Raw genomic sequence first — 22,722 nt, 5'->3', positions numbered from 1 at the left:
TAAAAATAAAATATAAATAGCATTTACATTGGCGTTTTTATTAAAAATCAAAATGTGGGAAATTTGGAATCATTTTGCCGGACCCTGGACCCTGTATCTCAAAAACTTGAAGTTGATGGATCAACGTTAGTTTTGGAAGCCAATGGAACTCCGGTTGACGAGGAAATTCTGCCTCATGTTTCTTCTGAAATCCTTATCCTGTTATCTAAGAATGAAATATGGGTACCCCAAGAGGCCAGTTTTAACTCGGCAACGGCCACCACAATAACAAATAATTCGCAACAATCATCTCATGATGCCCAAGATGTAGAGCATATTGACCCAATAGGTGAATCAATAATAATCACAAAAATAGTAAATTGTAATACTGAACATCATTGGTCATCTGTCCAAATTCCGTGGAGCAAACTATCAGAGAAGCAACTTGATGAACTTCGGAATGGTATCAAGGAATACAGTAGCATCTTTAATTCACGCCACTATAAATGAAATGAGATGCATTAAGCATAGTATAGAATAAATATTTAGTATTAGGTCAGAAAATTTAGCATTTTTAGGATTTGCATTTTTAGTTCCTATTTCTTATGATTAAGAATATATGTACATGTTGTTTCTTATTATATGTTAATATAATTACATGTATGTTAACGTTTTCGTTTTGCAATATAGTTTATGTTATGTTTAGGTATCAAAAGGTTTGTTATACACTTGAGACATAATTAAGTCATCAGGATATTTACCAGGTCGTTTCTTAAATCAGAACTCTGGCATATTTTAAAATGATTGACATCTATAAGAAGTGTTTCGAGAAAACTGTGCAAATAAAAATATATAATTTACAAGTCATCTAATTTTTAGTACTCTATATATATTTTAAGTCAGTGATATATTAGAAAAAATATATTTTCATTTTCAATACTTTTTGAAAATCCTCATATGTATGACAATAATTTTAAAATGTGCTTTTTTATATTCTTACATAAGTTATTTGTTTCATTTGTATATACATATCTCCAAACAGAACTCCGCATTAAGAAAAGACCTCCTCGTATCTATTATTTAAATTTTATATTATAACGGTTTTTGAAGTATACATAGTTAAAAAGTGACCTTTGAAAATTTTTTGATATGTCTAATGTTATGTGAATGTGCCTTTTAGAAATACACTTATTTTGTTAAATATTTTACAGTATTTTATTTATATTGTCATATTATTATAATTCGTATGTAATTTTATATTACTTAACGAAAAATTTCCAAAAAAATACATTTACTATTTAATTTTACCTGGAAAACTACGTAAATTTACATAAATAAGCTTTGTGTAAATTCACATAGGATACATATGATTTTTAATAAAGAAATTCGCATTTTAATATTTACTTTTACCTAGCCAGCTAAAATTACATACATTTATTACGTAATTTATATCGTAAGTTTACTTTAGAAACCTACATAATCCACTCTGTAAATTTCTGCATAATGGTAAGTGTATGTATATAACATCAAAAAATTACATTGTTTATTGTGTACCCATTTAATATTTACATATGGAATGTAATTTTACACAATATATTGTGGTAACAAAATTGCCAACGTAATGTTATGTAAATTTACAATGTGCGTTTTACCAGTGTAAACATGATTTTAAGGAGCACTAAAAAAAAATTAAAAATACAATATTAAGTAGGTAGTTAAGAAACAAAATGATGAAGGTATAGGGTATATACAGGGTGTTGTAGTTTTAGAAGAAGTTATTGGTGAAAAGTTATGGTGAAAATTTCGTCTTTTTTGTCACCCCGTACTTACAGATATCGCTCAAGGTGAGAAAGTTAGGTAAAGGTAAACTGCCAAGTTAAGTTGTAATAATAACATTGTGGTTTTAATTAAATTATTATTCAAAATTTGTCGGTAACTATTGCCTTGGTAAAACCATTTAATTATTAGTACACTTACTTCAGTAGTGTTGTGACTGATAGCTGAGTTTTTTAATTTAGAATTTTAATGCAGTGAACTTATTAGGACAAATTATTTGATGTTTACCACCTGTCAAGGTACCTAATAAATTTTAGGTGAATACGAGGCAATAAAAAAAGACGAATTTTCGTTAAGATTTTTGGCTGTTTCTCCTAAACGGACAAACGAAAATTAATTAAAGTTATTTTGTAGGTTGCATATTTTGGTGCTCTTTAATATTTTTCAATACATTTTTCTCTAAAATAATTAGGGAAGCCAATATTGACCCTATTAAAAATTACCCACCTGGCGGTGCAACACCCTGTATAAGTACTAAAATACATATACAAGTACCTAGTTACAAAATGTAATGATAATAAAGAAAAGTAAATTTAAAACAACTGTTCGGACTGCGAGTGTACCCTCAACGTTATTTTATTCAAAGTTCAGTCCTACTGACGCCATCTATCGGACGGCGTTTGTAACGCGCCACTTACCTTGTCTTGATGAACCTGTTTTACCTGCGGTTAGCTGAACTGAGACCACAGGGCCCTTGACGGGACTAGCGATGACAAAATAAGAAAATATATCGATATATCGAATCATATGATATATCGAGAGAGTATATCGATACATTCGATATATCATAACAAAAACATCCATATATCCAATATATCGATTTTTTTTTAAATTGCTGAATATCACAAGTCGCAAAGCATTTATATATGTTGGAAATATTACAAATTAAAAAACAGCCACATTCTTTACAAAAAATAATTATTTATTTCCAAAAATAAATTTATTAAGTAACGAAAAAAAATTCTTGAAAACTAAACCGTACATTTAATAGTACTCGAAACTCGAAAACTACATTATGCGAAAAGTCTCTGGAAGGGAACTTAGAAATAATAACTTGGATAATCTTTTTCCAGTCAAACGGTTTCTACTTTTTGTTGCTGTCAAACCAGCCTTTGAAAATAACCGTTCACTTGGTACAGAAGTTAGTACCAAGTGAACGGTTATGTACAGAAGCCACTGCAGAGAAGTATTTGATTGCCACCTTAAATAAGTTTGGATAAACACCCTTCATTTCCCCCCACAATTCCAGAGGATCTTCCATTAAGCTTCTGACTGGAACACTAAGATATCGTGTTACTTCATCGGGCCCAACATCAGAGGTCGTAGTTTTTTTTCTTTGAGTGGGCAATTTTTTGTGCTGTGCCCATATGTCAAAAGTTTCTTCCTCATGATCTGAAACAAGCTCTGACTCTGATGATGAGGAAAATGATCCCCCTTGAGTGGCCTGAGCAATTTCAGATTTTAAGTGCCTTATGGCATTTGATATGGCAATTGGATTCTTAAAATGAAGATTTTTGAATTTCGGATCAACAACAGTTGCAACTGAGGGTAAAAAAGACCTCTCAATTCCGTTAAATCTCTTATAAAACTCTTTTAAAAGTTCTGATTTTAAATTTTTTGCTATTTAATAATTAAGACATCGTTGGTCACTTTCATACGTTTCAAATAGGCATGCTACCATTGGAATAATTTTACTAATGGTAACATTATTTTGACCATTAATTTCCTTAGTCATTTGCTCCAAAGGATAGAGCAATTTCCTTGAGTTGTTCCAACTCGATTCCACTTAGCCATTATTGGTGCATCTACATTGGATAGTATAATGGTGTTGATTTGAGGCGCAAGTTCCAAGAATCTATTTAGCATATAAAACGTCGAATTCCATCTGGTCTTAACGTCTAGGATCATTTTTTTAAGGCTTCCTTCAGGTATCCCAGTATCGCGTTGAATTTTACGCAGTAGATCACTTGCTTTGACACTTCTTTTGAAATATACAACGATTGTTCTTACTTTTTCAATGAGTGGCTGGAGACCTTCTGTGTTTTTAACACCATTTTCACAAAGAAGGTTCAAAATATGTGCAAAACACTGCACATGTTTCTTTTTCCCAAATGTGTCGTTGTCGTTAACTGCCTTTACAATATTTGCAGCATTGTCTGTAACTACAGCCACTATACTTTTTCAAGATCAATTCCCCATTCATTTAAAGTTTCAATTAATTTTGATCCAATATATGCTGCTGTGTGTGATTCATATAACTCTGTAATTCCAATGGTGGTTGAAATTAGCTTGAGATCCTTAATAAAATGTATGGTAATACCCATGAAACTTTTTGTCTGCATGTCAGCTGTCCATGTGTCAGTAAAAAACTGCACATTCTTTAAAATATCCCTCAAGAGAATGGAAGCAGATTCATATTTTTCATCAATTTGTTTTTAATTGTGTTTCTGCTAGGTACTTTGTACACTGTGTCCCAATTTGGTTGTATTTGCAGGTTATCTCTGTTATTTTTTAAGATAGAGATGTGCGGTTTTCGCGAACCCGTGTCACTTTTTTGTAAAACTTTTATTGCCGCAAACAGAATTGAGATACCTTTTTTTGTTTCTGAGATACAGGGTGAAATTGAAAATTCTCACTTTTTGACGACTTGCTCTATCTCACGAACCATATAAGTTATAAAAAAAGTAAAAACTGCTATGGATAGATAATTTTAAATAAAATTCAGTGGCGTAGTCAAAAATTTTATTAAAGGCATTATTTAAGAGATATGACCCAAACTTGCATTTTTTTCAATGGAATACCCTGTATTTTTTCATACCAATAAATTGCGCTATTTTTTCCGATTAAAATGATATATAACACTTGGTATCTTAAGTCATGATAAATGGCCAAAATATGCAAAAAAAAACAAATCATAGCGAAAGAAACATTAGTTGGCCATGAAACAGAAAAAATTGAAGTTGGCTGTTTAAAGATGTCAATCATACCGTGATAGAAGTTTTTATAACCAAATAAAAACCTTTTAATTATATAATATTTAAAAGTCTTAGATACAAAAACTCTTGTTTTAAGCAATTTTATTAAAAAAATATTGTAACAACTGAATAAATTTAACAAAGAACCTTAACAAGCTATTTTTTATTTATTAATTCTACAGTCCTATAAAAAAATTTGTAAAAACTAATTAAATTGCTCGAAATGGTTGCAATTTTCCTGAACGCATAATTGGCATAGAGTTGTTATTCTCCGCAAGGCATTTAAAATAATAAGTGGCCTTGCTTGCAAGGCTTCAAAGGCTTGAACTGTAGCATCCTGAAGTTCTTGCAAATTATGCACCACATTTAAATAAATTTTGTTTTTTAAGAAAGACCAGACAAAAAAGTCCAAAACAGAAAGATCCGGTGATCTAGCTGGCCACCTATTTGGAGCGTGGGTACCAATCCATCAATCTTCGAATGTCTCGATTATAAATGGCCTTACTATTTGAGAATTATGAGCTGGCGCCCCATCTTGCTGAAAATATATGCTATTTAAAAATGCCAACGGTATCTCATCTAGAAGTTCTGGTAAAATCCGCTGCAATATTTCCAGATATCTGGCTGCTGTTAAAGTGTGTTCATAAAAAACATACTTTATTTTAGTGCCCAAAATAAAGCATGATACACTAAATCCTGCCCTGTTGTTGGCGTTCCCGTAATAAGTATGGATTCTGAGTGTACCAATGCCTGTTATTATGACGGTTAAAAATTCCAGTGCAACTTATATATGCTTCATCGGACCATATAACTTTTCTGGCAAAATTTGGAACAATTCGAGTTTGCTCTAAAAACCAATTGCAAAAAACTATTCGCCTTTGCGCATCCCCGGGATGTAATTGTTGAACTATGTTAACTTTGTATGGTTTATATTTATATTTTTTTAATATTCGCTGTGTTTGACTCTTTGACACTCCTACATTAGTTTCAATATTTCGACAGGAATTTGAATGATTTGCCTCAACACTTGCTAAAACCGCAATTTCATTATTTTCCTGATTTTGCCCATGGTAATGTTTATTTCTTGGCTTTGTAAATGATCCATTATTAATCAAACTCATTTTTATTCTCCGAAAAATAGACTTGTTTGGTTGACGCCTTTCAGGATATCTTAGAAAAATTGTTTTAAGTATAATAGCAAATATTAGGTAACGACACTAACACATACCTGTTTAAATACAAATCGGATGCCCTGTCACTATTTTCTTGGCACTCAATAAAACAAGCTATCATGTCATATTTGTGACTGTTTTCAAAATTATTAGTCATTCTTAAAAATTACGCTCTATCCCTTAAGAAAAATACTAAAATATTTACTTAAAAACTTTCGTTCGAAATAAATAAATTCTAAACAATTATTGACAGCTTCATACTGACATCTTTAAACAGCCAACTTCAATTTTTTCTGTTTCATGGCCAACTAATGTTTTTTTCGCTATGATTTGTTTTTTTTGCATGTTTTGGCCATTTATCATGACTTAAGATACCAAGTGTTATATATCATTTTAATCGGAAAAAATAGCGCAATTTATTGGTATGAAAAAATACAGGGTGTTCCATTTAAAAAAATGCAAGTTTGGGTCATATCTCTTAAATAATGCCTTTAATAAAATTTTTGACTACGCCTCTGAATTTTATTTAAAATTATCTATCCATAGCAGTTTTTACTTTTTTTATAACTTATATGGTTCGTGAGATAGAGCAAGTCGTCAAAAAGTGAACATTTTCAATTTCACCCTGTATCTCAGAAACAAAAAAAGGTATCTCAATTCTGTTTGCGGCAATAAAAGTTTTACAAAAAAGTGATACAGGGTCGCGAAAACCGCACATCTCTATCTTTAAAAATAACAGAGATAACCTGCAAATACAACCAAATTGGGACACAGTGTACAAAGGAGTTGCTTGTTTCATTAGATTAATAAAACCTTTTCCAGTGCTAAAGGGCATATTGTTCTGTACTATAGCCTCCGTCATTTTTACATTTTGGAAGCCACCATCTAAAAATAACAATTATTAAATAAACTGCTAAAACTTTAAAATGTATTAAGTATTAAGTAACTGTCAATTAGTGATGTAAGCAGAAAATATTCTCGAGTACGATCAGATAATTTTTTTTGTTCTAAAACTATTCTCTCTATCTATTAATGCACTAATTAATTTATGTAAAAGAAATTAATATGTTTTTAAATAAGGGGGTAGGTTGTTCATAATATTTAGAAAAAAATCTATAAATTTATCATCTTTTAAGCATAAAAAGTCAGAAAAATAAATCCTTATTTTGGTGACTACCATAGAAAAATTCAAATTAAACAATTTCTCGACTTTAATAATTAATAAGCTTTTTTGGGTATTGATTTGAAAACTTCCTAAGTTAAAAAAAAAGCTTAAAAATATGCTGTAAAACATTACCTGTATAAGAGCAGACCTTTTTAATGGAACTTGTGATTGTTGGTTGTTTTAATGTTGTTAATAGATTGTGTTTTCTACCACCACTAAATTCTGATACTGATGACGTTGATGCTTCTTGTGACAGATCTATTGTGACAGTCGATTGTGTTGATTCCCTCGATATAGATTCATTATTCATTAAATCTATTATTTTCTTCAGCATTTGTTTTCTGGAAATGTAAAAAGTTTTGATTATTTGTGTAAAACCCAGGTGGTATAAAAAAAAACTTTTTTTTTGTTTTATAAAAAAACCTTGTAGAATTTAAAGGTACTTATAATAAACACAAAGAAAAAGAACAATATTTTCTATGTTATTATAAAGTTTCTATCTAGAAACAGTATAATATTATAAAATTAAAGAAATGGTATATTATTAAAAACATATGTCCTCACCTTACTTATTCCAGAACCCCCAAGAATCGGTTCGTTTTTACTTGCGTCTTTATCTTTAGATTTTGCCGAGGACTTTGCACTTACGTTACCATACTCACCATCCTTGCCTTTGTTTAAATCCGAATGCTTCTGCTTAAAATGACTGTTAAGATTAGTGGTATTCCCTGAGGTCTTTAAGATTTTTAAGCATATATTGCATCGAGCTGGCTCCTTTGAAATTTTTGTGAAATGTAGCCAAATGTTACTTCTGGGTGGTACCATTTTAGTATTTTGCAAAACTCGCGCACTCACGACTCGCGAAACAGAATTTACTATTTACACGTTTTTTGCACAAAACCAAAACTAAAAGTAGATTTTTGAGACCAGAGACCACAAAAAAAACACGACGTACTATATCCAATAATCATAGGCCATAGAAGACAAAGACTAGACACTAGACAATAACCAATAAGATAATTAAGATATTACTTGACTTGATATTACATTTGACAAAAACATGCACACATTATGTCATCTGTCAAAAGATGCTCTTCTTCTTTTCTTCTTCCTTGTTATGGAGTTTGCTGCATCACTAAGTCACTACGTAACCAGGTAAACCGTTACGGTCTGTCTCAAGCACCTCAAAACGGTAGCGGTAAACGGTGAAAGTCACACAATTTGAAATTAAATTATTAGTAAAGTTTTTTATATATCGAAATAAATATATCGATATATTTGTGAAATATATCGATATATACAAAACATCGATATATCGTTGCCATCCCTAGACGGGACGCCTCGACTTTTCCTCTTCTTTCAAGAACGCCAAGCAAGCAACAATAAATTTTGTTAACACCCAAGAAGAAGCAGAAGTTAAAAGGCATTTTTTAGATAATACAACTTTGTAGTACAAGTTTTGTAGTAAAATTACCTCTAAAGGATAATTATACCGATTTAGGTGAAACTGAAGGTATAGCTTTACGTACTTTGTATTCTGTTGGGAGCAAACTTTCAAAAAATTCCCAGATGTGTGAATTACTTATTGTGAATTTACTTCATTCATGAGAGAAGATGAAACCTTGACTCACATGTCTGAAGTCGAGTACAATGTTGGAAACGATTTATGTTTCTATTTGCCTCATCATTGTGTTGAAAAGGCTGAAAGCACCACTACTAAATTGCGTGTTGTTTTTAATGGTAGCCAAAAGTCATCAACCAATATAAGCTTAAATGATGTTTTAAAGGTTGGTGCCACTGTTCAACCTGACTTATATTCCATTCTTTTGAAATTCCGTCATCATGATTATGCGTTGACAGGAGATTTAATCAAAATGTACAGACAAATAAATGTACATCCGGAACACAGAAATTTGTAGCGGATACTTTGGCGTGAAGATCCTTCATTGCCTGTTAAAGAGTTTTGCCTAAATACGCTAAACTTATGGTTTAGCTTCAAGTTCATTTTTAGCCTTTTTGCCTTAAGCAAATTTCTGATGATGTCCGAACCCATAATCCTATTGAAAGTGATTTTATAGGCTCAAATTTTTATGTGGATGATTTTCTACTTAGTCACTCTTCTTTAGAGTCTTTAGTTCAAGTAAAAAACAACATTACTAAAATTTTGTCTAGTTGTGGATTTGAAATTAGAAAATTTAAGTCAAATGACTCCCGTGTGTTTTTAGAAGGTAATGATGATTATTCTTTATCAGAATATGTCATATCAGATGAGAATACCACTAAAACATTGGGAATTTCTTGGATACCCATGTCTGATTGTTTTATTTATAAACTTCAACTTGAAGATTCTATAACAAATTCTGTTACCAAAAGATCAATATTGAGTTTCATTTCAAAAATATATGATCGATTGGGATTCGTTGGACCCATAATTATCCGAGCAAAATTAATCATTCAACAGTTGTGGAAACTTCAATTATCATGGAATGAAAATTTACCCATAGAATTACATTCCCAATGGTGTGAATATAAGAAACAATTATGTCATATTAATACTGTACAAATACCTCGACAAGTTTTAATTAAAGGTGCTAATTTGGTCGAATTACATGAGTTTTCTGACTCTAGTGAGAGTGCTTATGGCTGTAGCGTTTATCTAAGATCTAGTAATAATGTTGGAGCCATAGATTGTCGTTTGTACTTTGCCAAAACAAGAGTAGCTCCTGTACAGGCAATTAGTATTCCAAGACTTGAGCTCCAAGCTGCAGTGCTCTTAGCTAGATTAGTGAGCAACTGTTTAAGCACTATTTCCTTTGAGATTCAGAATATATATCTATGGACCGATTCAACCAGAGTGTTAGCTTGGTTGTCAAGAGAGCCTAAAACTTGGCAAACTTTTATATGCAATCGTGTCTCTGAAATCCAACAGTTGACCAATATCACTGATTGGAATCATATTTCCACTCATGAAAACCCAGCTGATATATTGTCTAGAGGTTCTCAAACTAACGATTTTTTGTCCAATAGTTTATATTGGAATGGTACTTCGTTCCTTAGACAGGATTAAGAAAATTGGCCTGAAGCCACCAATATTTCATATTTTTCCAAAAATCCTGTAGATGTTCCCGAATTCAAGAATCAAAATATGAATTTTCTATATCAGACCGATAACCTGTTTAATTTTGATGAACTTTTTTCTAAATTTTCTTCTTTTACTCAATTAATAAGAGTTGCGGCCTACGTCTTTAGATTCATAGATCGCTCTACAGGTCGACATGATATTCAAAATTTTATTGATAATTTTGTGTCAAATTCTGAATTTTCAAAAACTTCTTTACGTCTAATCAAATTAATTCAAAGTTCTGAGTTTGATGCGGACATTTGTCATTTAAGAACCCACCGTGAAGTATTGAAAGGGAGTAAGCTAAAAGCTTTAGCGCCCTTTTTAGACCCTGATGGTATTTTGAGAGTGGGCGGAAGATTAAAGTTTTCTGACTTAAAATACGATCAAAAACATCAAATTTTATTGCCGAAAAAACATAAATTTACCAGTTTACTAATACATTCCGAGCATTTAAGAGCTTTACACGCCGGAAATCAAGGAACGCTATCACATATACGCCAAAAATATTGGATTATTGACGGCAAAATGGCAGTCAAATCCTGTATTAGACATTGTATCAAATGTTTTAGAGCTAACCCTCCTAATTTGACTTATAAAATGGGCGATTGCCTTCTGTTTGCGTAAAACCTTCTAAAGTGTTTCTTTCTGTTGGAATCGATTATGCAGGCCCCTTTAATTTAAAGGATGGCAAAACCAAAAACAGGAAAATAATAAAATGTTATGTCGCGATTTTTGTGTGTATGGCTACGGCTTTCTTGAATTTGCTGAAACGTTTTGTTTCGCGTAGAGGCTTGTACACGGATATTTACTCAGATAACGCTACAGCTTTCGTTGGCGCAGACAATGAGTTGAAACGTTTGCATCATCCAATGGTAATTTGAATGGTAATTTAATTCTGATTTAAATATTTTGATTTTATGAGATAATTCAGTTTTAGAAAAAATATATTGGCTTGTAGTTGTATCAACATACAAACATTAGACAACATCAGTGAAATTATACATGCGTCAATTGTATAATCCCGGAGAAACTTATCATTATTCTTAGATTTAACGCCTACGTTTGTATTTGACAACAGACAAAAATATTCCTCAATGCTTAAAAGAATTTCTAACCCTTTCCAAATATATTTCCCTATTGTAAAATGTTCTTGTTTTTGAAAAAAAGCTTGTATATAATAAATGGGGCTTAATATAAGACCATTCTTTAGAATTGGGATAGTGACTGACAAACCGTTACTTAATGTTTCTACTGAACGCTTCCAATTTGTATTGCTACCACGAATATTTATTTTTAAAAGAGCAGGTAAATAATAATAATAATAATAGAAATCTTTTAATTTACTCAACATGTTGTGTTGAAAAAAGAAAAAGTTTCTAGCTATTCTTTGAATTTTTATACCTTTAAATGTAAAGATAACAAAATTACACCACTGCCTGTCTGTTATTTCCAGCAAGCCCTGAATTTGGTAATACTAAACACTAGAAGTTTTCAGATTTCCTTTCATATCTAAATAGCTCAATTTACTACTAGCTAATACAGGATCTAGGTGTCTAATGCTATAAGGGCATTTAACTTCTATTATGCCGTCGTTGTTTATAAGGCCATCGGGTGAACCTCCGATAAACCTATATTTGGAATGAATTAATAAACCAGTACTTAGATGTAAGTTTTTGGTTTGTTCTAAGTACTTTTCTATTGCGTTATTTTCATATTGAATACCATGCCGAATGACATCATTTTCAAAATTTTTTGTCTGCAAAAGGAATGAAACTAAATTTACTCGAGATATATCTGACTTCAGTTTGCATATTTTACCAAAATTTGAAGAGGTAATTCTTTTTTTTCTTTCTTGAAACCAGACCGGATTTTTTCTTTGTCCTCTCGTTTTTTGGTCTACGTCATTTTCCAAATTATTTTTAAAAAAAATTCTCTCATTTTGCAATACTTGCACGTAAATTCAAAAAGATTGTATCTATTATAAATACTGGAAGTATCATCACAGCTTTGATGAATCCATCTTTTGCATATGTCACAGGCTACCCAATCGGCAGTAGTATCCAATTTACCTAAATGACAATAGGCACAGTTCTCATCACTCTCTCTTGCCTCTTGATGAGAAGGTACGCGAGAGGTAGCCATTTTAACTTCATTGCTGTTGTTTCTAATATTTTCTTCAAAAACTAATTTTGCGGGATCTAAATCAAATGGCGGGGGTGATTTAACAGGGATCTGTGAGGTAGAATGTAAAAATTGATATGATGTAAAAATTGAAGATAGCTTATTATTTTAGATGATATGGAAACGGTTGGAAACGACTTAGTACTTGTTACACTTATTTTCATAGGCTGGGATGGTGATGGAGAGCAAACAACATTTGTGGAAGGAATTAAATCTATTACCTGAGCACTACCTATCGGACTAGTTACATATATTGCAGAAGTGGAAGGTCGAACAGAAACAGATATTTTGGTAAGAAGAGTTTTAGACGATGCCAATGTGGATTCCGAATAAGTAGGATGAATTGTATCTATAGAAGAAACTGCAGTGCTTGAAGATATTGCTGGCAAATTAAGTATATGTCTTACAGTGAACTTTTTATTAACAATTCTTCTTTTTTTCTTCCATTTTTCTTCAGTCAAATTTTCATTAGTCGGATCTATTCGAACGATTTTTGTTAATTTATTTTTTGGAATATTTAAACAGATCTCCTTATGTACAAATAAAATGTTTTCTCTATTTTTTCTCAAAAATCTTGATGTCTTCATTTTTTTTTCTCCATTTAAAGTACTATTTTTTAAATTTCCAAAATAATTTTCAGCATAAGTATTTGTTAAAGCTTTATTTCTTTCTGCTTTTTTTTTAAATATTTGTCCATAATGGCAAAAATGGTATATATTTATTTAAAATAAGATCTAAAATTAGTTTATTCTGATATTTATTAGGAGATAAATTTAAAATTGTGACGTTCGCCGGTGAACACGTTAATGTTGGTAGAAGTTTAAAATGTTTATAAAAAGAATTATTTTTTAAAAGCTTTTTATCTGCTGAAAATAATAATTGAGTAGGTGTGCCAAATATTTCAAGGTCTATGTATAAAAATTCGTCCAGATTGATTAATTTATCAGTTTCATCAAAATATTTTTTTGCATTGGCGGTATTGGTGGTTTCAAAAGGTTCTGTTAGTAAAAAAGATAATTTAACGAACCAAATTTCAAGGTCTTTAATATTCTCCATAAAGACGGCTTGCGCTATAGCTTCTTTAAAAAAACTTCTTATACAGGGATCTTGAAAATGGTCGTCAATAATTTTTGATACCATTTTTATGAAATGTGCACAGTAATAAGTTCCTCCGGGATATACAAAGTACTTTTAGTCACCAGCTCATAAGTTTTCTCAATATAATCAAGTAAGGACATGCCATTGCAAGATTTTACAATTGCGTGTAAATTAGCAAGACTAAAATCTGAAACCACCTCTTGAAAAGTAGGCCATTTATTCCGTTCTTCGCAAAATGTTTTAAATTCAAAAAAAAATTGAAAAATAGTTTTTGAATAGTGTTCCGCCGATATCATTTCAAAAATAGGAACTATTTGACCGTTGTACGTGGGTATAACTCCGGAAAACAAAAAGACACGTTTTTTAACCATCTCAGGTTTTCTAACTACAGTTCCGGTGGCGTCAAAAAATATAAAAGGTAGTTTATTATGGTGTCATTTAGATTTTAAAAAGGAATAGTAAGGATTTCAAGCTGCTCTTTGCTATAACACTTTATATTAAAAGGAACTAAAACTTGCTGAATATACTCTTTATGTTCAAAGTGCATTTTTATTATGTCTACAATGTCATCCCTATCCCTGTCCCAAGTAGACATGGCCTCAGATTTAACTTTTCTTAGAGTAGTGTCAGATGGTAGTCCTTGCAAATTTCCTTCAAGAGCAATTTTACTGTCTAGCTCATGCACCAATTTTTTTCTTTTTAAATTTGAAGGTTTTGCAGTCAATAGTTTTCTTTTAAAAATTCGTCTTTCTACGCCTCTAATTTGGCGGCAAATAGGTTTTGGGTGACAATAATGTAGACTCGACGAATAAACTGTTACGTTCTTAAAATCGTTAATTTTAAAAATGACTTTTTTTACACCCGTGCTGATTATTTGCACACTCGCCATAAACTTTTATGCAGGTTTTTAGATATTTGTGCGATTTAAACACTAAAGTACAAACATTGTTTATACAATGCTCAAATTTTCTTAAAAAAAGATTTTGTAATAATTTTGATTCAGTTTACAATTCTCCAAAAACACAAATTTTTTCTCGTTTTCATTTATTTCAAAAGAACCTTCCAAGTATATGCATTTTCGACAAGTTAATTTTACAGGATAGGTTTCTAAATTTTTTGAATTTAAAGGCATCACCTGAATAGAAAATCTTTTCTTTTTTATCATGTTTTCAAGTTCATGTGGAATTTCAAATGATTCTGGAGTAATATTAAATTGTTTGCTGACATTACTACTTAATTTAGATAGTGACATGGACTTCTTTGTGAACAAAACGGACGGACCGTCGCTGTCAATAACACTTTACAATTTTTAAAATCTGGAGAATCATTAGTATCTGTGAGGTAGTGGACATTGGGTGTATCTGTTGAAGTCTGAATCAAATTTTTCGTATTTGGGTTCTGAACGGGCTGCTCTACTTCGGGTCGTATAGGCGTTGATGCATTGAGTGGTATAAGTAATGGTGCACCAGACAGCCTAATTCCATTAGTCTTGTAAATCTAAAATTTATTTTAGATTTATGTGCAGATATGTTTAAATATTTATATAAGGCGATGAGAAAAAGACAGAGAGTTGAGAAACTTACATCAAGTTGTGTTATTATTTTGCCATTTTCGAAAATGTTTGCAGTTATCTCCATTAATGGCAATATTTTCTGCAGTATGTAACTGCTCTTCAAAAGATGAGATATTATCGCCTTGCGACTAAAAATATAATATATCATTAAAAGACAATATATTTGATGCAATAACCTTCTATTTCTGTTGTACATAAAAACAGCGTTCCAAAATTTACAATATCATATTATAGAAGAATTCTAACATTTATGGCTCCTATATATAATTATATTGTCTAGGGCTACATACACAAAGTCCACCTTGTAATTCTTCTTTTGTGACAATAGCCATTGGCCGGTTTTGAATATTCTTATCTAATCTTGAATATCTTGAATATTAATAAATGTTGTTGGAAGGTTGACTTTTAATATCTCGTTGCGACTAAAAATGGAAATTACAGATATTTGGCATAGTATTTACTTAAAATTATATACAATAATTTTCAGTAAGACATAAATGAGAAACATATACAGAGTAAAAAAAATGTGTAGAAAAAAATATGTGTTGCCTTTTGCATTCGAATCTCTAGCCAAAACAAACTTTTGGGCGACTTATTTTTAAACTGGCGCGAGGCCGGTTGCAGTAAGTGTAACAACTTTAGTAATGAATGAACTGAAATATGTAAGTCTTAGTTACTCTGGATTGCCTAATTCAACTGGTCAAATTGTTTAAGAATTTTTTCCCGAAAAATTAACCACGAGAATTCATCATGAGATGAATATAAATGACATTTATGCCCTTTTTACCAAAAGTTCATATCTCTTTAGTGCCATGTAAACACGTAATCTGTTTTTACAAATTCTTCCATTTAGGCCTAATTTTTGACAAAGGTTTTTGTAAAATCCAAACTTGTCCGATCTACATCCAGATGCTATTTGCTTCATTAGAGGATTTACCGCAACGAGTAGTTCCCATAAATGATCTCTGGACCATGCTTCGCTTCTAAAGTTATGTCTCCAATTTTTCAGAAAAGACCAAAATCTAGACACAAAAATAAAAAAAAACATAAAATTATTGAAGTATGCAAAGTTTTTTTCAACTTGCAAATTATTGTTGCAGCATCCAAAAATGATACAGGGTGTTAATTAAGTAGGAACAGGGTAATTTTTTAATATTTTACCTTCCTCCTAACCTTTTTGGGCCACTCTGTAGAAAAAAATGGTAAAGGTGAAAGTTGTTTGGTAAGACATGTAGCTTAAGGTATACCTACAAGGTGTTATAAAAAGTATAAAAAACGAAAATACATTAATTTTAAATGGAACACCCTATACATTACAAAAATATATTTTTGTCATTATACACTTTTTACAGCACCTTGTATACTAGAAACTATATTTCTCAAAAACTATAAAATTCAGACTTAACAACTTTAGCTTTACCATTTTTTTCTATAGGGTAATCGAAACAAATTAAGAGGGAGTGGTAAAATATAAAAAATGATCCTGTATATATATCATTATTTATAAAATTATACATATTTAAACTATAAACCGCTCCAATAGATGCGGCGAACGGTAAACGACTGTAGTGATGCGAAGAGTCTGGATTAATCGTCCGTTCAATCCGAATATCAAATTATTCCGAATCAATCCGGATATCTAAATCGTCCGGATACACGCCGCCCGTTCGTTCGACCGACAATGAAATAAAAGCTTGCACGAAGTGACACGAAGTTCCACGTTCCACCGGCTAAGAGAATCCGAATTAAATCGTCCGGACAAATAACCCGGCAATCGGCAATATCGTCGCGTCGCCTTGTGTAAACCTATTGCTTTATCTATCCTTATTGTACTCATTTAGAAACATAAGAGACAATATGAGAACGCCCAAACTTTTTAAGGGTCGCCTGACCTTCCGAAGTTTTTTTGTAAACAAAACATTTGTGTAGTGATATTTTGCATCGTTTAAAATACACTTGATTTATTACATACATAATTAGCTATTTTAGTTTTAACATCATGTAGAAATGCGTAAAAACGAAATGTCTAATGGGTTGCATAATGCATACCTTATATTCGAAAAACAGCTATAAAAAACGTTTATCGGACGGTCGAGGATCGAGCCCGAAACATGGCATAATTTGCCGAACGGGCGGAGACATTGAGCGGATGAATTAATCCGGATGAAAAAACCGAATTTTCAATTCATCCGAATCAATGCTGTCCGGATATTGAATTAATCCGGATTTTTACAACACTAAACGACTGGGCCAGTGTTGCCAGAGGATTGGGTGAGAACTATGGTACATTCTGGCCGAAATTATGGAATTTCGTACAAAATTATGGTACAATCATACAATTCTGTCAGTACACAACCTTTTCCTATGTATGACGTCACGTCACAGTCGCGCCGTCGCCAAACTTATAAAATGTGTTACATTTTGTTGATAATGGATTATGAATTTAATTAAATTTCCTATTCTGATCATTTCTTTTAATTAAAAGAACGATTTCTAGTAGAAATAAAATACTTTTTTAACAAAGATAGTAATTTATTGAAAAATGAACAAAACATTGCACTCAAAATCTAAATTAAAAATAGATAAACATTAACATAAATACATATACAAATTTGTATATTCTAATATTAGTATTTGTAATTTTAACCAACCCTCAAACGACTTATCTAATTCCCAATCCTTTCGATAGCTTTGGGGTCTATTTGCTCATCTATTTTTATTTCCAAACTTAACTTGTTTTAAGTTTCGTTCACTATTTTCATCTTCGGATTCAGAATCAGAAATATTTATATGTTTTCGTTTTAAGCCGGAGTTGGAGGTCATTGGAAGCCATCCGCACACTTATGCTGTAACTGATGATGCTCTAACTAGAGCGAAACACGTGTAGCCCGTTTAATTACATGTTGTGAGACCGTGACTTTGTGTTTTTCTTTGTTTTTCGTCAATCTATAGTAAACACAGAGAGAAAAGGGAAGGTCTTATTATACAGGGTTACTAGTAATTCGATACATCCCTTTGGAGATGTGATAGGGGAGGGGGTAAGAAGTAAATTGAACCCTAATATGTATTGTGCAAAAGTTGATAGTTTTCGACATATTTAATTTTTTCTGTTTTTCTTCAAAATGTAGACCTTAGTGGTTTAAAAGGCAGTTTCCAGAAAATCCGCTGTATATTTTTTTAACTTTTTAGGCAAAATACATGCTCAACACAATAGTGTTACGTTTGTAATGGCAAAAGTCCCGCAAATAGTTGTAACCATAGGTAAATTCTCGATGCAAAGTGTAATTTTTTTTTCTTAAATAAAATACTACACTTTCTAGTGGATATTTTTTGAAAAAAAATTATGCTACATTCTTCAAAATTTCCTTAAAACTTCCTTATTACCTAAGCTAGCTCACAGGATACAAATGCTTAAAAGTTAGGTGACATGGTTTTGTATTTTTATTATAAATTGTAAAGTAACGCATTTATCAGTATTTACCTTCACAAATCTTGTTCAAAATGAGAGCCTCTATTGCGAATACAGGCTCGGCAGCGCCTTCTCATTTCAGTCTTTGTTGTTCTAGTTGTTATGGTATTCCTGATCTGCTGGGCAGCGTTGGTTATTCTTTGGATAAGATCTTCCCGGGTAATTATTGGGGTTGCATAAACCAGTGCTTTCATTTGACCCCATATGCTATAATCAAGCGGGGTTAAGTCAGGGCTTCGTGCTGGCCAAGCTATTGGACCTGACCTACCAATCCAACGATTCGGGAAACGTTCATCCAGGAACTGCCGAACTGACCGCCGAAAATGAGCTGGACAGCCGTCATGTTGAAATATCATTCGTCCTCTAACGGCGAGAGGAATATCGTCAAAAAGATCTTGTAGGTCATGTCGTAAAAAATTTTCATAAATATCCCCGTTTAAATGGTCTGGGAAAAAATGTGGTCCTATTACATCCCGGCCAATAAGTCCCATCCACACATTTACAGAAAACTTTCTTTGAAAACTGGCCTTTCTTCGGCCCAAAAATGAAGGTTATGAAAATTTGTAATGCCCTCATGACTAAACTTTGACTCGTCCGTCCACAAAATGTCGGTTAAAAAAGTTCTATTGTCTGCATCAGAATTTATAATAAATCTGCAGAATTCTACCCTTCTTATCGGGTCCCCTTCTTCCAATCCTTGGACAGGCGTATAATGGTAAGGATGGCTTCCCATTTGCCGAATCGTGGACCAAACTTTCCATTGCGATGATCCTGTTTGCTGCGCTACGGCATTAGTGGATGTGGTTGGATCGTCTTCAAAATGTCTTAATATTTCCTCCTCATCTTCTGCTCGATATACGCGAGGAGCGCCAGCGTCACCTCTTCTTGGTTTTACGGATCCAGTTTCAGCGATAGCTCGGTAGGTCGAAGCGAAAACACGGACATTTGGAATGCGGCGGTTCGGAAAGCGACGTTGGTATTCTCGGCGAGACTCCGCGGCATTACCATTGCAAAACCCATAAACAAATATAATATCTGCATATTCAGCGTTAGTAAACGTGGCCATAGCGCAGAAACCAATAGAATACCTTCTTTGAAAACACGAGAAAAATAAACTCGAAACTCGTAATTTAACTACTTTCCACAACAATTATTGCTGTCAGACTATCTACACATCAAATTTTTAACAATAAAATTAAAAAAACAAATTGTTGCTATAGTACTTAAATACCATAGAAGTAAATACCACTTGGCATTTTTCAAGTGCGTTCTTACTAGTAATAATAAAAATACAAAATTCTGTTAAAATTTATAGCCTATGAGTTAGCTTAGATAATAAGAAAGTTTTACGTAAATTTTGAAGAATGTAGCATAATTTTTTTTCAAAAAATATCCACTAGAAAGTGTAGTATTTTATTTTAAAAAAAAAAATTACACTTTGCATCGAGAATTTACCTATGGTTACAACTATTTGCGGGACTTTTGCCATTACAAACGTAACACTATTGTGTTGAGCATGTATTTTGCCTAAAAAGTTAAAAAAATATACAGCGGATTTTCTGGAAACTGCCTTTTAAACCACTAAGGTCTACATTTTGAAGAAAAACAGAAAAAATTAAATATGTCGAAAACTATCAACTTTTGCATAATACATATTAGGGTTCAATTTACTTCTTACCCCCTCCCCTATCACATCTCCAAAGGAATGTATCGAATTACCAGTAACCCTGTATATTATAATCAGAAATAAATTTCATTGAAATATTACTTACTTATTTCTGGGTATCATGCTTCAGAGAACCATGATGTGTTACAATACGCTCCGCTCTTTAATTTTAGTTTAGTAGAAAATATTCTCAAAACTTGCATATATCAAAATTATGTCAGGGTTTTAAAATGAATCGGTAATAAAATCGTAAACCAGATCAACATTGGAAATATTTAAAAAAAAGTTGCTTTGGTCCGATTGAAAAAAGTACTATACTACCAAATAGTTACATCTATTCGGTGGCAATTAAGTTATAAAATTCTGTCTATTATTAATTTTAATAATATAAAGTGTACCCTTTAACTCTCAGCCATTATTTACAATTTAATTGTTAATTATGCCTAAAAAAACGAATTGACAACTTTGGTATAGTTTGGTATAAACAGCTTAATTCCTTTATGTAAAGCCACCTTAACATGTTTTTGCATAATTCTGACTCACGTTGGTTGCTATCGGGCTTAAGCCATAAAAATCGAAGACGCCCACTTTCACTTGTCATTTCAATGTCACTTTCCGGCTCACAAGCATAAACGCCACCGGCAACCAGGGTTGGGCGGCGTCGACAATGTCATGTCAACAATTAGGTATCATTAAAATAAAAAAATACAAAAATTTATAATATATCATATATTATACCTATTAAAAATTAATATAAATTTAATTTAGAATTTTAGTCATCTTCCTCATCATAGTCATCATCATCAGGGTTAAGTAACTCAATATTTTGTATTGTGTTTTTAGTATTAAGGGTAAGGGTATAATAAAGATGCACTAACATTTTCGAATGGTTAAAAGATAATCTGTTTCTAAGAGGTGTATGTACGTGTCCCCAATTTGAAAATAAGCGCTCAATTTGAGCAGAAGATGCCGGAATTTTAAGCAACTTAAGAGCCAAGGAGCCCAAGACTGGGCACTCCATCATAGCCATTCTCCAAAATACTAACGGCTTCGTTACGTTCTTCTTGTAAAGAATTTCGAATATACCTACAAAAAAGTTTATAAGTGTTTATTTTATAAAAGTTATGGATATTCATTTACCTGATCTGATATTAAAAGAATCCCATTCCTCTATTCCCTTGTTGTTGAGATGTTTAAAAAGAAAAGAATTTATTTTTCCAGTGTGAGACGAGGATAATTTTGAATTGTCATATGTTGGATGAAAAAAGTATGCTGTCAATGCATAAACGTTTAATGCCATTTCTTGTCTGCTTTTTAGTTTTTCTGCAAAAGGTTCTGGTACCTCCAATGCGAGCCAAAGATTCACAGCATCTGCCAACGAAGTATCCCCGCTCTGACAGCTATTAATAAGATTACAAATTGGATTTTGTATATCTAAATTTCTTTGGACGTCATCAGCAAAGTCGTCATTGAATATTAATTCAGTAACTTTCGGCTTAATTTTTTTTCTTGTAGCTGCTATAATTTTTTTCATGTAATCTAAATTTTCCAAAAAACGATATGAACACCAACGCGTCTCTACAGGAAGTTTAATTCTCCGACCTCCTTCATCTAAAATCATTTTTTCGAAGTCAGGTTGCTTGAACTCTTTAAGCACAAGAACAACATTTTCCAGCAATTTCTTGTCCAATATATCCTTTGCTAAAAGATTGCCTGTGTGACTGTTACAAGTACTGTGCCACAAACAATGTTTTAAGAGAGATCCCATTTTAACCATTGCACTAGCGTTATCAGAAACTACAGCGTACACATCAACATTATATTTTTCTTTAGCAATTTCTCTAGATTGTATAATTATCTCAGCAAGTTTCTCTGCAGTCTCTGATTCAGTCGTTAAATCCCAGGCATCAATAAAACCACTCTCTCCATCGGTCGAGTGTAACATTGTTACAACGGTCTTGGTGTTGCTAGATGAATTTTTCCAACCATCGCACAAAATGACCGAATCTGATTTAACCTCTTTGCGAGCACTATCAAGGCATTCTTTATAACATGTCTGCAATAGTGTTGTACTGAGTTTTTTACGGCCAGGTATGTGATCAACATACGCAGGACGAATTGTCCTAATGAAGTTTTTGAATAAAGGTGATTCAACTACCCTAAAGGGTAGATTACATCCAAATATAAATTTAGCCAATGCTAGATCTATTTTTTCATCTTCGTTTTCTCTTAAAACATCTATATATTCCGTTATTTTTCTTGATTGTTTGAGCTGTCTTTTTTTCCAGATGGAGTATTAGTAGGATCTAAATTTATTGCATCGTTAACAGATAAAGTTGATGAAGATTCTACATCAGAATCAGCTAGTTTGCTTTTTTTATTAGACATTACCAGTGTCGTTAACAAATTTCTTTTTGGGGGCTTTCGAATTATCCCCAAGTCATTTTCATTTGTTTTTTTTGCAAAATTTGTATTATTTTTAGA

This window comes from Anthonomus grandis, chromosome 18 (assembly GCF_022605725.1).
Source record: "Anthonomus grandis grandis chromosome 18, icAntGran1.3, whole genome shotgun sequence".
Classification (NCBI taxonomy): Eukaryota; Metazoa; Arthropoda; class Insecta; order Coleoptera; family Curculionidae; genus Anthonomus; species Anthonomus grandis.
The sequence above is the reverse complement of the archived record's forward strand: the minus strand, read 5'-3'. Positions refer to the sequence as shown.